Below are 15427 nucleotides of genomic sequence, written 5' to 3' on the forward strand. Positions count from 1 at the left end.
GTCCTCGTGTTTTTGACTTGTTGACAGAGGCTTCTCAAAAGCCTTTGTACCCTGGATGTACAAAGTTCACCAAACTAACAGCAGTGTTGACAATTTTCAACATTAAGTCAAAGTTCAATTGGAGTGACGCTAGTTTCACAATGTTATTAGAAGCGTTAGGTGAGTTGCTTCCTGAGGGAAATGAACTTCCAAAGTCGACATATTATGCCAAAAAGCTCATGTGTCCTTTCGGCTTAGAGTACCAGAAGATTCATGCGTGTCCGAATGATTGTGTGTTGTATCGGAATGAAAACAAGAACTTAGAAGAGTGTCCTAGGTGTGGGTTATCGCGCTACAAGCGTAAAGGGGCTCGGGATGCTAAAGGGCCCCCGGCTAAGGTATTGTGGTATCTTCCAATAATACCTAGATTCAAGCGCTTGTTTTCTATAAAGAAAGATGCGTTAAATTTGAGGTGGCATGCAGATAGGGTGAAGAAAGGTCACTTGCTCACACATCCATCTGATTCTCCGGAGTGGAAGAGTATTGATAGGTTGCATAAGACTTTTGGGGATGAGGTTCGTAATTTAAGGCTCGGACTGTGTACGGATGGAATGAACCCGTTCGGCAATCTTAGTTCTCAACATAGTACTTGGCCGGTACTTTTAGTGATCTATAATTTGCCACCTTGGTTGTGTATGAAGCGTAAGTACATAATGCTTTCGCTTCTTATCTCGGGTCCTAAACAACCTGGCAATGACATAGATGTGTATCTTGCACCTCTCGTTGAGGATTTGAGAAAGATGTGGGATGAAGGCGTTTCAGTGTTTGATGCATATGCTAATGAGGAGTTCACCTTGCGTGCAATGCTTTTATGCACCGTTAATGATTTTCCGGCATATGGCAACTTATCGGGGTATAAGAACAAAGGGAAGAAAGCATGCCCGATATGTATCGATGACATGGAATCCACGTGGATTCCTAAGTGCAAACACGTATTCATGCACCATCGAAAGTTCCTCCCACGAGACCACCAATATCGTAAGAAGAAGAAGTTGTTCAATGGGGAGGTTGAGGACCGTGTAGCTCGTCGACCGTTGACCGGTTATGAGGTTTATGAACAGGTTAAGGGAGTTGAGACTGTATTTGGTAAAACGGGGCAAGTGCAAGGAGGTGAAGGCCGATTATGGAAAAAAGAATCAATCTTTTGGAAGCTTCCATATTGGAGAGATCTACAGGTTAGGCATTGTCTTGACGTTATGCATATAGAGAAAAATGTATGCGATGCCATACTCGGGACTCTCATGAACATTCCGGGTAAGACAAAAGATGTTAGGGCCGTGCGAGATTGGTTTGAATGTAAGGGTCTTCGTCCGGAGTTGTGGGCACATGATAAGGTGAGTAAGAACATGAAAAGAACACGAAACAACCACAAACACTTAAAACAAAATTCTGATCTAGCAAACTGTCGACCAACCCTCCTTCGGCTCAGCTTCTAGGAGTCCACGGGGATTGTTAGAATGGTTTTAGGACCTTGATAGCTAGATCCAAGTACCAAGATTCGATTTCCACTTTAACCTAGGTCCTGGATGCATAGGTTTGGTCTCCACGTGTCGTGCAAGGTGGTCTGGTCACTAGTTTGATGCTGTCAATTTTGCGTTTTTATTTGTCAATTTCGCGCGTAAAGTAGGTCAAACATGGTTTGTTATGCACGAAACTTGGCACACAACACTATTTGGCATATATTATTGTGTTGAAATGGTTAGACTTGATAATAATAGTCATATGCTAGAAATTAGAAGTTAAGTTGCGATTTTATGCGTTTTTAAACGTTTTTGTCCATTTCGCGCGTAAAATAGGTCAAACATGGTTTGTTATGCACGAAACTTGGCACACAACACTATTTGGCATATATTATTGTGTTGAAATGGTTATACTTGATAATAATAGTCATATGCTAGAAATTAGAAGTTAAGTTGCGATTTTATGGGTTTTTAAGCGTTTTTGTCAATTTCGCGCGTAAAGTAGGTCAAACATGGTTTGTTATGCACGAAACTTGGCACACAACACTATTTGGAATATATTATTGTGTTGAAATGGTTAGAATTGATAATAATAGTCATATGCTAGAAATTAGAAGTTAAGTTGCGATTTTATGCGTTTTTAAGTGTTTTTGTGAATTTCACGCGTAAAGTAGGTCAAACATGGTTTGTTATGCACGAAACTTGGCACACAACACTATTTGGCATATATTATTGTGTTGAAATGGTTAGAATTGATAATAATAGTCATATGCTAGAAATTAGAAGTTAAGTTGCGATTTTATGCGTTTTTAAGCGTTTTTGTCAATTCCGCGCGTAAAGTAGCTCAAACTTTGTTTGTTTTGCACGAAACTTGGCACACAACACTATTTGGTATATATTATTGTGTAGAAGTTGTTAGAATTGAAAATCATAGTCATATTCTAGAATTTATGTGTTAAGTTGCGATTTTATGCGTTTTTAACCGTTTTTGACACTAACTTCTATTTTCTCTTAGTGCTTTCAACAACCTCCTTCTTCCGTTGACTGCGGCTACTACGCGCTGAAGTTTATGGACGATATTATAAATTCCATAAAGGAATTTGGAGTCGAAAATATAGATGCCGTAAGTATTTGTTACGTTCTTAATTAAATATATTATTGGTAAAATCTAAATGTTTCTATATTAATAGCTTTTATTTTAATATTATAATATCGGTTTTAAACGACATTCCGAGGGAAACACGCGCTTTGAGAAGTGAAGAGATGCGCGAATTAAAAGACAAGATTGCCGTGTATCTTGCTAATATTTGTCCTTGATAAATTGTAATTAGTATATATTGATTATTTTTTATAGTTTATTTAATGTATATATATATATATATGTACGTACATATTATATTATATATATATACGAGCGAGAGTTTATTATTACAAAGAGATTAATGTTGATTATCTGTGATTATCATTGGATTAATCACTGTTATTACATTGTAATATTATTGCATTATTATAAGGATTAAACGGAAAAAGAAAAAAAAAAAAAGAGACTTATTGCTGCGGTTTTAGGCCTGACCGCAGCAAATAATGCCACACTAATTGCTGCGGTTTTTCCCCTTGACCGCAGCAAATAACACCCATTATTTGCTGCGGTTTTAGCCTATGACCGCAGCAAATAATGCCCTTATTTGCTGCGGTTTTGAACCGCAGCATTTAAAGTAGGACATTTGCTGCTATCACTATTGCTGGGGGCCAAAACCGCAGCAAATAATGGCAAAAAAACCGCAGCAAACGAGGTTTTTTCCACTAGTGTTGCTTCTCTGCCAAAACTAGTTTCACCTATCAATGGAGAAACCTTGGTTCTATATGTCTCTGTTTTCGAATACTCTTTATCCGGGGTATTGATCACTGAAAGAGAAAAGAAACAACTTCTCGTGTACTACATAAGTCATGCTTTTCGCGGCTCAGAAGGTAGCTACTATGAAATTGAAAAAGTATTGTTCGCAGCGGTAATGGCAAGTAGAAAACTAAAACCGTACTTACAGTCACACCAGATCATAGTGAGAACAAACCAACCTTTGAAAAAGATCCTTGAAGGAAAAAAGTAATCAAGCCGCATAACCGATTGGGCAAACCAATTGGCAGACTTTGGAATTGAAAATGAGCCACACATAGCGATCAAAGCTCAAGCCTTGGTTGATTTCATAGCTGAAAGCACTGGGCCGTGTCCTAATGATCCCAATTAATAGTGGAAACTATACGTAGATGGCTCTTCCACAAAATCCACAAGTGGAGCAGGCCTACTTATAGTATCTTCTGCTGGGGTCCGTATGGAAAGGGCAGTTAGTTTCGAATTCGCGGCTTCCTACAATGAAGCCGATATGAAGCGCTACTCTTGGGGCTAAAAATTTGTTATGAAGTTAGAGCTAGGATCTTATCCACCTTCTCTGATTCCCAACTGATTTTCAGACAAGTAAAGGAAGAATTCGAGGCTAAAGATGATAGCATGAAAATGTACTTCACTAGTAAAAAAAGTCTCATTAGTAACCCCATATTTGTATCTTTTATTGAAATAAAAGATACAAATAATGCTATTTATATCTTTTATTTTAACAAAATATACAAATAAACCTTATGTGAATTGTTTAATCAAACAAAAAATACAAATAATATATTATTTGTATCGTTTGCAAAACAAACAATACTAATAAATCTTATTTGTATCGTTTTAAAACAAACGATACAAATAAGGTATCGCCTATTTTGGCTTCCACTTTGAAATTATAGGCGTTGCAAATAACACAAAGTAAACCTAATTAATTCCTGTACTAAGTAAGACAAGTCATCACGGGGTTTACTTACCCAAATAAGTCAAATGTCAAACCATAACTCATGGAAAGGCTCACGAGGTCTAAAATATAATTGTAGCTACTAATCTTAAACCCAAACATCTAAACCAAAGTCAAAATAATCATACAACTAGTTATTAAAGTCAAAATAGTCAACATAATCAATTCTACTACACACTAAAGCCCAATACGGACGCTACAACTTCAATATATACACAAATTCAAAATATCTTTCAAGTATACTCTAATCACCTCTGTTATCCCATCGCTCTCGACTGGTACCGATCTGTAAGCAATCTAAAACATAGAAACAACAAGGAGACATGTTTAACTGAATGAGTAGAAGCAATCCAAAACAAAACAAGCATGATAAATCAAAATCGAAGATAAGAGCAACATTAGTCCTAGATCTTTGTGCGTACTTGGAGTCTAACAGAGAGGAACATCCATAGCTCTAAGGCTATGCCACTCTCGGGTGAGGGTAGTCAATATTTGAATGACAATCCACCTCAAAATAGGGAGTAAGGGACATTTTCCCTCTATTCCGTCAATGATCAGCTTGTGAGCCCAATCCGTTGCCATATCAATATTAACATAATCATCATAACAAATTTGCTTCAATAATTAACAATTCAAAAAAAATTTGATAAAAAAACTATTTTCAAAACAATAATCTGGCTAGACCCTTTTAAGGCACTACTACTACTTACCAACCATGACTCTTCAAAGAGTTGGCTCGTTTCTCAGCTATCAGCTAAAAAGGTTCCGCAGAGAAGTCGTATCCTGAATCATAACAATAAACATAATCACCAAAGAGCATACGATTCTTTTATACTGATATACAACTCATTACATCTCCTTCCAAGACCATAGCTTAACATTTCCGCTAAACTCTTAATCTTCATGACTTTCATACCAACCATCAAGATCTACAAACTTACTCCAAAATTCATCAATTTCTTATCAAATCATTGTTTGTCCTCATATACATTATTTAATTAACACAACGGTAATTATTCTAACCTACAATCCAGGAGTCTACAAGAATCCATTATTTAATCCAAAAATGTTAAATTAGCCAACAATTTAATCTTTACAATTATTCCTCAATTAAATTTATAATCACAATATTTATTTGATCCAATCTAATCATCTCAAGATTCATCTCCTTAAATATGAATAAGCATTTAATTACTAGTTCTGGAAATCTACTACTCAATCTCATAATAATAAGGTTCTTGACGAGGATAATAGAATATAATAATGGAATAATATCAAGGAGATTACAATAAGTATCAAAGGCAAAGGAGTATATATAAGTTTAATATATAAGAATTAACGAAATATAATAATCGAAGCATTGTTACCTTCTTTGAACAATCAGAAATGAAAAGAAAGGGATTTGCTAGTTACTTGCTTCAAAATAATATGAGAAACGGGGATCGATGTGCTCGTTTTAGAGCACATTTATGTCCCCTTTATAGTGTCTAGTCTCGTTGTTTTACATCGATTGTATACGTATTCCACTCGATTTTACCTTGTTCTTGTCTCCGAGGTGTTTTAAGGTTATTTCAGATATTTTTGGAAGTTTTGTGGTAAAATAGCACGAGTTTGAGGCTTATGCACTACGATCGAGGATGAGACACGCATTCCTAATCATTCACGAGCATTTCAAGTCATTCGCAAAGGCCTCGTGAAGTCCGAAATCCCTTAAGCTTTCCAAATGAGCTTCGAAGCTGCACTGCAAGACCGAACAAGCTATCCATTCGTTCGGATGTAGGTCCAAACCTTCAAGACCAAGCTTCAAAACTCTCTGGAATTGGCAAACGAACTCAATTCGGGTGAGCAGAAGATCATTCGGGCGGATGCCCTTAGTCATACGGGGGAATGGCTTGGAAAATGCGAGGAACGAGCTTAGAACATGCTGGAAATCTCGAAGCAACTCTATTCGGGCGAACTTAATTCCATTCGGCCGAATGGCCTTCCAATTCAGGTGAATGGCCCTTAGAATGCATGTTTCGACTTCTTCGCTAGCTTAAAACCTAGGGCTATTTTTAGGGCATTTAAGGCACGATACTTTTAGGCTATCAATACCCTTTTATTCTGAATGTATTGCTTATGCCAATTTTGAGAGACTCCCTCTCAACTTAGAACATCAATTTATTTCTTTCATCTTTCATTTTATGCCCTAGTGTAGAATTTATTGATTTCCTTTTAGATTCAAGCTTTGTATCTTTACATTCCTTCGTTCCTTTCATTCAAGCTTTAGTTATGTAAGTTTATTTCTTCCTTTATTGCTTTCTTGTCCTTCAATACTTTCATTTAATGCTTTTACTTGCTTTCTTTACATTTGCTTGAGTATTTGTTTATTTATTGCTTTCTTGTTCTACATTACTTGCTCTCTATTATTACTTGCCATCATTTATTGCTTTCTCTTTCATTTCTTGTTAGTTTATTTACTTCTTACTCTCAATGCTTTCAATCATGTTCTTATTTATTTTCTTTGTTTTAGTAGTCTTTAGGAAGTGTAAGTAGATTCCTTAGGGGTTGTGGTTTGGTGAAACCCTAAGTTTTGTGATTGTTCTTCATGTGTTAGGTTAGGGTTGAGGATGTTGTTGATTGATTGATTGATATTTGATTCGAATCTTGTTCTGCCACTCTCCAAGAGACATAGGGCGATTATGGGTCGTTCGTGTGGCTTATAGGGTCACAAACTTACTCTCGTTATCTTGAGTGTCTCGATCGATTACCGTTCGATCTCCTTTGACCTAGATTTCCATGAGACCTTAGAACCGACCTAGGGTGGATCCTTACCACCCCTGTTTGTCTTGTATCATTTATCCCTAGTTTTATATTTACTTGTTTATTGCTTTTGTAATTTAGTCTATATACCCTCTCATCCCTTTACCTCCCTACATCAAGTCCTTAGTCTCTCTAGCTTTGTCCTCGTGGTTCGACCCCCGACTTACCTCTATACTCGTTGTAGTTGTATGAGGGTGTTTTATAAATATTGTTTGTATAACTTGGTTCCTAGTATTAACGACGTGCTAGAAACCGGTTATCAAAATGGCGCTGTTTCCGGGGACAAGGCGTTATGTTTAAATTTCTTACTTGATGTAGTTTATTTTTGCTTTCTTTTAGTTTCTTGTTTAATAATCTTGCTTGTCAGTGCTTACGCTTGGTTTCTAGTGGTTTTTGCATCAACCATAACACTCGGAGATCACAGCTACAACTACTTCCTTATAAACCTGAAATTTAAAGAGTTACGAGAAGATCTCCACCTCCAGTTCAACGTCAACCACCCAATCCCGACCCTCCTACACCACCAATGTCCGAAAGTCAACCTCTATTTGGTGAATTCGGGACAACTGAATCCCAAGAGTTTCAAGGGGGCGTGGTATTACCGTTTGCCCCAGCTCCATTTCAAATTCACCGTAGTTTACCCGCATGGTGAAGGAGACTCCGTTTTGTGGGTTGAAGAACGAATGCCCTCTTGAACACTTAGAAGCATTCTCTGATATATGCGCGCTCATTCCTCTATACCCCAATAGCTCGGATTATGTGCAGATGCACCTCTTCCACGTCAGTTTAGCCGACGACGCCAAGAATTGGTATAAGTGTCTAGAGCCCAACTCCATCACCACTTGGGCTCGATTGAAGACGACGTTTTTATAAAGGTTCTATCCTACTGTTCGCACACAAGATTGGCACAAAAAAGATCGCGTCCTTTACCCAAGAGGATGATGAGAACCTCAGTGCTGATTGGAGTACGTTTAAGAGAATGATCCGAGCTTGCATCCATCATGAGTACGAGGAGAATCACTTGAATACATTTTTCTACGATAGGCTCGACTCCACTAAAGCACTACTAGATTCGGCGGTTGGTGGCCAACTCTCAAAAGTCCCATGTAACCAAGTAAAGGCGAAAATCGAAAAGGTCGCTAAAAATAGCTCTTGGGGAAGAGCGAGGAGTAGTGGGCTACCAAGGGGTATGATCGACGCGAGCAACTTGGATTCTATCGGGGCAAAGATCGAAGCAATCATGGATAAGAAGACATGATTAATAATATTGAAATAATAATATTGAATTCTACCAATTAATAATATTGAAATAATAATGATTAATAATATTGGATTCTACCAAGGAGTATTGGGCTACCAAGGGGTATGAAATGGCTTTCCTTTTGGAGCTAGAACCTCCCAATGATTTTGCCACTTTAGTAACTTTTTAGAGGCTTTTTTCAAAAAAGAAGACATGATTAATAATATTGAAATAATAATAGAATTAAGAAATAAATAAATAATTAATAGACTAATTATGTAATTAACTAAATCAAGAAATAATTAAAAGACTAATTATATAATTAACTAAATTAAGAAATAATTAAAAGACTAATTATGTGATTAAGAGAATAATTGCGTAATTAAGTAATTAAGTAGAGAGAGTAAGTACAGAGAGTAGGAGAAGAGATGAGTTGTGAATGAAAATGATTGAAAGTGATGGGTATTTATAGAAAAATCCCCAACGGCTATAAACGGCTAGATTCACGGTTCCGGTTCCATGGAACCGCTAGGCCGGTTCACCCGGACCGGTCCCGATTCCGGTTCCATGGAACCGTTGGGCCGGTTCACCCGGACCGGTCCCGATTCCGGTTCCATGGAACCATTGGACCGGTTCACCCGGACCGGTCCCGGTTCCATGGAACCGTTGGATTGGTTCACCCGGACCGGTTCCGGTTCCAACCCGCGGTTCTTAGGTCCGGTTCATGCAGTTTTTTTCCGGCGGTTTCACAGTTCCGCGGTTCGGGCTGGTTCGGAACCTGTCGCGAACGGTTCCGGTTCCAAGCGGTTCGGGACTGGTTCGGTTCCGGGTAACCCGCTCCGTGGCCATCCCTAATTATATCCAAATGCTTATCTGAAAAAACACTATTAAATAAAATTGAATAAACAAGCTAATTAATATTCTTAACCAATACCTTATGCATGGGTTAAAAACCATCATTTAATTAGAAACGAAACAAGTACTCCATTACATTAATACTTGTCTGAAATATGTATAACAAATTTATACAAAAGCCACAAAATGTAGGCAAATGTATTTTACATTTCTGCTCTTTAAGTTTTGTTGGATAGTACCAAAGCCTGCAACCATTATTATGCCTTCTCATAAAGTAAAGGAATCACCCCTTTCATTTATGAAAAGGAGAAGCGTTCATATTCTGTCCAATACTCTTTTCCTTCTTTTTCATTCCATTATCTATGATGATATTCGTTCTTCCAATTATCACATTTAATTTTACATTATATAGTCCTTCATTTCAATGACTTTGTGCCATGTTATTTGAACATGCTTGTTAAGATATATTTTCTCCGTTTCATATTAGTTACAACATTATAAAAAATGGCACTATTTATTCATCACTTTTAATTTGTGATTAGTTTTTAATCTATAAGTTGAAATATAGTTAAGTGAGATCGTGTTTAATTCGTCTCATTGCAAAATTATTAATACCAATTTTTTATAATTTTTTCTTATGCATAATTAGAGATATTAAGAATTGAATTAGTGCATTAGACTACGTGAAAAAGCAAATGTTACAAGTAAATTGGAATGGAGAAAGTATATTGAAGTCTTAATATCTCTAACGGTGTATAATTAAAAATTAAAAAAAGTTGATGTTAATAAATCTTGCGTTGAGACAAATCAAAAAAGAATCCATTTGAATATGTTTTAACTTATAAATTTAGAATAAAATACAAATTAAAAATTAACTTGGAATAGTGTCGAAAACCAAATAGGACAAATCCACTTAAATGGAGCTAGTATTGTATTTAGGGTCATGCTTCCTCCGCTCCAAAATACTTGCAACATTTGACTTTTCACGCAGTCCAATGCACTACTTCAATCCTTAATATCTCTAGTTACGTATAATAAAAAAGTACAAAAATTTGATATAATCTTTGCATTGAAACGAATCAAACATGATCACTTGACTATGTTTCAACTTATAGATTAAAAACTAATCACAAATAAAGGATGATAAATAAATAGTGCTATTTTTGCAATGTTACAAGTAAATCGAAATGGAGGAAGTAACTTAATTTATACTTCCTTGGTTCCTTGTTGTAAGTAGGCATTAAGTATATTGTAAGTACAACTTAAAAAAATTAAAGGGAGTATTATATGATCTTAGTTCTTGCATTATTTATTTCTCTTGTAGTTTTCGTCCGAATAAGTGGGAATATTGTAGCCCATATGGTTGCTAGGTGGGATACAGTTTCTACTTCGGAAAAAATTTGTATAGATCCTTTTTGTAATAGACTCAAAATTCTTAATCTTAATCTTCCGATTAATTATTCTGAATTTTCAATTCAAATCTCTAATCCTTTGGTTTTCCATTTTAAACCATCTTTAATTACTAGGCCTTTTCCGAATCTATAATTTCTTTCAAATATTAAACTTAAAAAAATTATTTTGTTTAAAATCTTTTTATAAGCACTAAAATATTATTTTATTATTTTATAGTACGAAAAGTAAAATTTTATTATTATATTCAAGGTCTTGTAGAACGTTACGTTTTAACTTTCTTCTTTAAAATAACATTACTACTTATTATTTTAACCTTATAACTTTTATTTAATTACTATATACATAAAAATAAGTCGTATTTTTATTATTAACATCAAGTATAGTTTAAGCACAATTTTCTAAGTAAACTACATATTCCATGATCAAATTTATCCATTATTTTAAAGTATATTCACTTGTACATACTAGAACAAAAATTTGATGAACCTAAATCCTTTCTATAGTAACTCATGATGTTCATCACTTACACAAGCTATCACCATTTCCTTACACAAGCTAACCTTCTTTTACACTCCAAACTCTTACACATTCACTTACACACTCCAACTCTTACACATTCACTTACACATTCACTTACACACTCAAAATCACTTACACAAGTTAACCTTCTTCTATACTCATAACACTCTTTTTCATACAATCTAATAAACTACAAAGTTGCCCAAACCCGTTGCCATTATAAATTCCTCCCTTAGCTATGAGATCACTTACACCACCATCATCAAATCTCTCTAACATTCTTTCTTATATTAATTTTCAATTCACTAAAATCTTACTATCTTAATACTTTTATTATTAGTTGAAGAAATTGAAGAAGATGGAGCTTAAAACACTCTTTATTTAGCTTAAATCATCATTATGGAGCATTATTGGGTTATTACTGTGGACACTTAATGTATCATTATTTTTGGAGTTTGGATTAATAATCTTTGGAGCATTAAAATCCATCTTGGAGGGCTTATTTCTTATTATTTTCCTAATTAGTACTAAGCTAAGTTGCACTAAAACGGACACAGACACGACACGGATACGGGAAAACGCCAATTTAAAAATGGCGGACACGGGGACACGAAAATGGTAATATAATAAATATATCAAATTAAAAATAATTTTACAATCTTTCATTTGATATATGTAAATAAACACTTTAAAAACATAAAACTCACATAAAATGCAAAAAAGTACCAAATAAATAACATGAGTATTTAAAAATAGTCATACAAACCAAATCAAAGAAAACCAAATAAATAGGTAAATTTAAGTTTGATCATCACACATCATCCATATGACATCCATCATCATCCTCCGCTACAAAAGTAAATTCCAACTCGGACTCATCAAGAACCGAAATCAACCTCTTTATTTGTAGCATCACCACTAACATTGCATGAATCAGAGCCACTAGCCCCATTACTAGACATGATTGAACGCTTCAAATTCAAACAATCATAATTAAAGATTTAAAAATCAAGATTAACAAATAACACATTAACAATTTAACATTAACAAATAACAATTAACAAATATTCAAAGAGGGTATACAAAAAAAATCAAGAACAACATTTCACCTTTTTAAAATTCAAATTAGAAACACATTAACAATTTATCTTTAAGAAGAAGCTATAGCCCAATTTCGAAACAAGCAAAACATCTCTATACAATTGGAAATGCTTAAGAAAACAACCATGGAAGCTCGCTAGCTAGAAACATAGAGCAACAACTCAGAAAAAGTCATTTATCAAATGAATCAAATTTAGCATTCTAAATTCTTACTTCTTTACACTAACTAAATTAGTATTAACAAACTTGAAACCCTAAGAAAATCAACAATGAAAAATGACAATATTAGATGCAGTTGATGACAAAGTCAAAAACAAAATGGCAAACGTCAGGAATAAGGACATCCTCATTTGAACAAAAGTATATCATATTGCATTAATTGCAACAATCAAGATCATATAAAAGCTAAAAAATTTCCAAAGTTTTGAACTTTTCAGTCTGAAATAGAAGTATAATATACTTCTCGTTCTCAATAAACAAAGATAAAAAAAAACAATGAAAGGTTAAAGATCTGAATCTTACCAAAGCACCGACAACGTCAAAGGCTCAAAGCACCAGGCAGCAGCGGCGGAAGGCGTCTGTGATGGAGCAGCAGCCGGCGGTGGCGTGGTGCGGGAGTGCGGCAGCAACAGTGGCCGTGGAGAAAGAGTTGTGTAGAGTTTTTAGGGTTAGAGTGAAAGAGAGTTGAGAGGAGTGAGAGCAAGAGTGGGAATTGAGAGGGAATTCGCGTGTTCTGGACTTCTGGTTCTCTGTTTTCAATTTTTTAATTTTTTTTTTAAAAACGTGTCCTTGCCGTGTCCACGTGTCCGAAAAAATATTAAAATATTAGACACTTCATTTGGCGTGTCGGACACGGATTTTCGCATGTCCGTGTCCGACACGTTTCCGACACGAGACACGCAGGTTCTTTTGCGTGTCCGTACTTCAGAGGTACTAAGTACTAATCCTTGATGTTAGTATGTTATACCTCTTACCCTACTCTTTTTGTGAAATTTTACATTATATTTACTTTATAATGTGCAAAGTATAAAATATGCTGATATGTTTTAGTAGAAAGTTAGTTTAATGAACTTATGATCAAGATTACATTAAGTATGTGGATGGTAAATGTATTTTTTAGTATGTTAATTTAATAATTTTTGAACAAGTTTAAGAAGTTGGGTGCAAAAGTATATTCTAGTGATATTAAGTATGATTCATGTTATAAACTAGTGCTAGTATGTTTATGAGTTATGTGTTACATTAGGAATGTTATTATATTTAAGAATTTTTATGTTAGAACTTTATTAACATATTTATGTTAGCCTTCAAATTAGTTTATAAGGTAGTAAGTTATTTTATGAACTTATTTTTTATTAAGTATGGTTATATTAAGAATATTTTTAAGTTTATCCTTAAGGTTATAGTAAATTTCTAAGTTATTGTGTAAATTTTTTATTTTTGTAAGTGGTTATGTTAATTATTTAAATCTAGTACTTAGTATGATAAATTAAATTAAGTCGTTATTTTTATGTGAAAAGGCCCCAAAACACTTATAGACCATTCGACCACTATCATATAAAAAAAAGAGAGTTTGATTTACTATGTTAAATTATTACAACTATTTTTGTGATAATAATAAAATAATAATTTAAAAAGATGTTTTTGAGATATTTTTATAAGTTGTTAATTATTGAAGTTTTTTCTTGAATATATGAGATTTCATAATAAAAGTAACTTTTAATCGCTATTTAGTACAAAATATTTTATTTGGTAACTATTTGACCAAAATTTATGTAAAATGATGTAAAAGTATTTTTAGAATATTTGTTACTCAAACTATGTGTGAAATATTGATTTTGTGGGATTACAAGTTTTACTTGTTTTATAATTAGAAATATTGACTTTTGTGAAAATTATAAGTTTGACTTGTTTTAAAACTAAAAATATTGATTTTCGTAAAATTATAAGTTTTATTTGTTTTATTACTAGAATGTTGATTTTTGCAAACCTAATAAGTTTGCTTATTTTTCTCAACTTGATATATTAATTTTTTGTGAACTTGTAGAATTTTAAAATTTATCCAAATGATGAAATTTTAACTTAAATTTTAATTAGAATATTTGAAAAGGTTAACGTTTTATTTATTATAAAGTTAGAAATGTTAATTTTGAGAACTTATTTAAAGAGAATTAGATTTTAGTAGCTACTTGTGGAAAAATGTTAATTTGAAGACTATTAATAGAATATTAAGTTATTAGTGTGAATTTCGCAAACTATTAAAAATAAGTTATAAATAAAATTTAATGTGTAAATATTTAACAATGAATGTATAAAAACATAAAGGTTAATTTAACGTTATGATTAAGAATTTTATTAAATAAAAAAGGTTATCACCTAAGTTAACCAAAGTCGGAGTCAAAGTCAAATTGTAGTAATAAAAATGTGATGTACTTGTGTGAATGAATATTTTGGATGACCCTGATAATAAAGTAATGTCTAACCATAGACTGGCAAGTGAAATCCTGGCGCCCGTGTTGGCCGACACGTAAAATGGGTGTAAGACAGGGGTTAGCTACCTATCCTGTAGAGCTTGAGCATAAATTGTATTGGAGGGGTTACGACTCCCACCACAGTTAGGGTTTAGGACTACGGTCCTCACTTAACCAGACCCTTACGTATATCAAGTGTCATATTGATGTACTTGTTGATCAGTGATAAACTTGATTAGTGTTGATGCTATGATGCATGGTATAGTTATGAGTATTAATCAAATGAAGTTACTTAAGTGTTAAGATTACCAAATTATATAAGTGGTAGTGACGTACTTCTATCAGGATTGAGAATGGTTACGTAATGACATAAAAGTATGGAACAGAAAAAAGAATATGGTAAAAATATACGGTGGTGTCAATTAATTATAAGTTTATACTTAAATTATTATTTTGTAAATGTAGCGTATAATATCCGTATTTTGAGTTGGATAGGAAATTATGCTCGGCATTAAGCGCTGACCAATTCAATCGGCTGTCATCCGTTTAATGGATGACAACATTTTGTAAGATTTAGTTCAGGTTCCGATCCAAACCGCAACAATTACTATTTATTGACAACTTAGATGTTTTTTATAACTTTATTGATGACTTGATGATATGTATTTTTTCATTTTGAGC

General features: G+C 34.0%; 1 long non-coding RNA gene across 1 annotated transcript; it reads right to left on the reverse strand.

The window, feature by feature from the left end:
• Positions 1-11887: 11887 nt before the first annotated feature.
• Positions 11888-13197, reverse strand: LOC130805860 (uncharacterized). Its single transcript, XR_009040226.1, has 2 exons — positions 12798-13197; positions 11888-12145 (listed from the first exon to the last, which is right to left on the reverse strand). It is a non-coding gene; the product is annotated as an uncharacterized LOC130805860 (long non-coding RNA).
• Between the last annotated feature and the right edge of the window lie 2230 nt (positions 13198-15427).

This window comes from Amaranthus tricolor, chromosome 2 (genome assembly GCF_026212465.1).
Source record: "Amaranthus tricolor cultivar Red isolate AtriRed21 chromosome 2, ASM2621246v1, whole genome shotgun sequence".
In the NCBI taxonomy this organism is placed as follows: domain Eukaryota; kingdom Viridiplantae; phylum Streptophyta; class Magnoliopsida; order Caryophyllales; family Amaranthaceae; genus Amaranthus; species Amaranthus tricolor.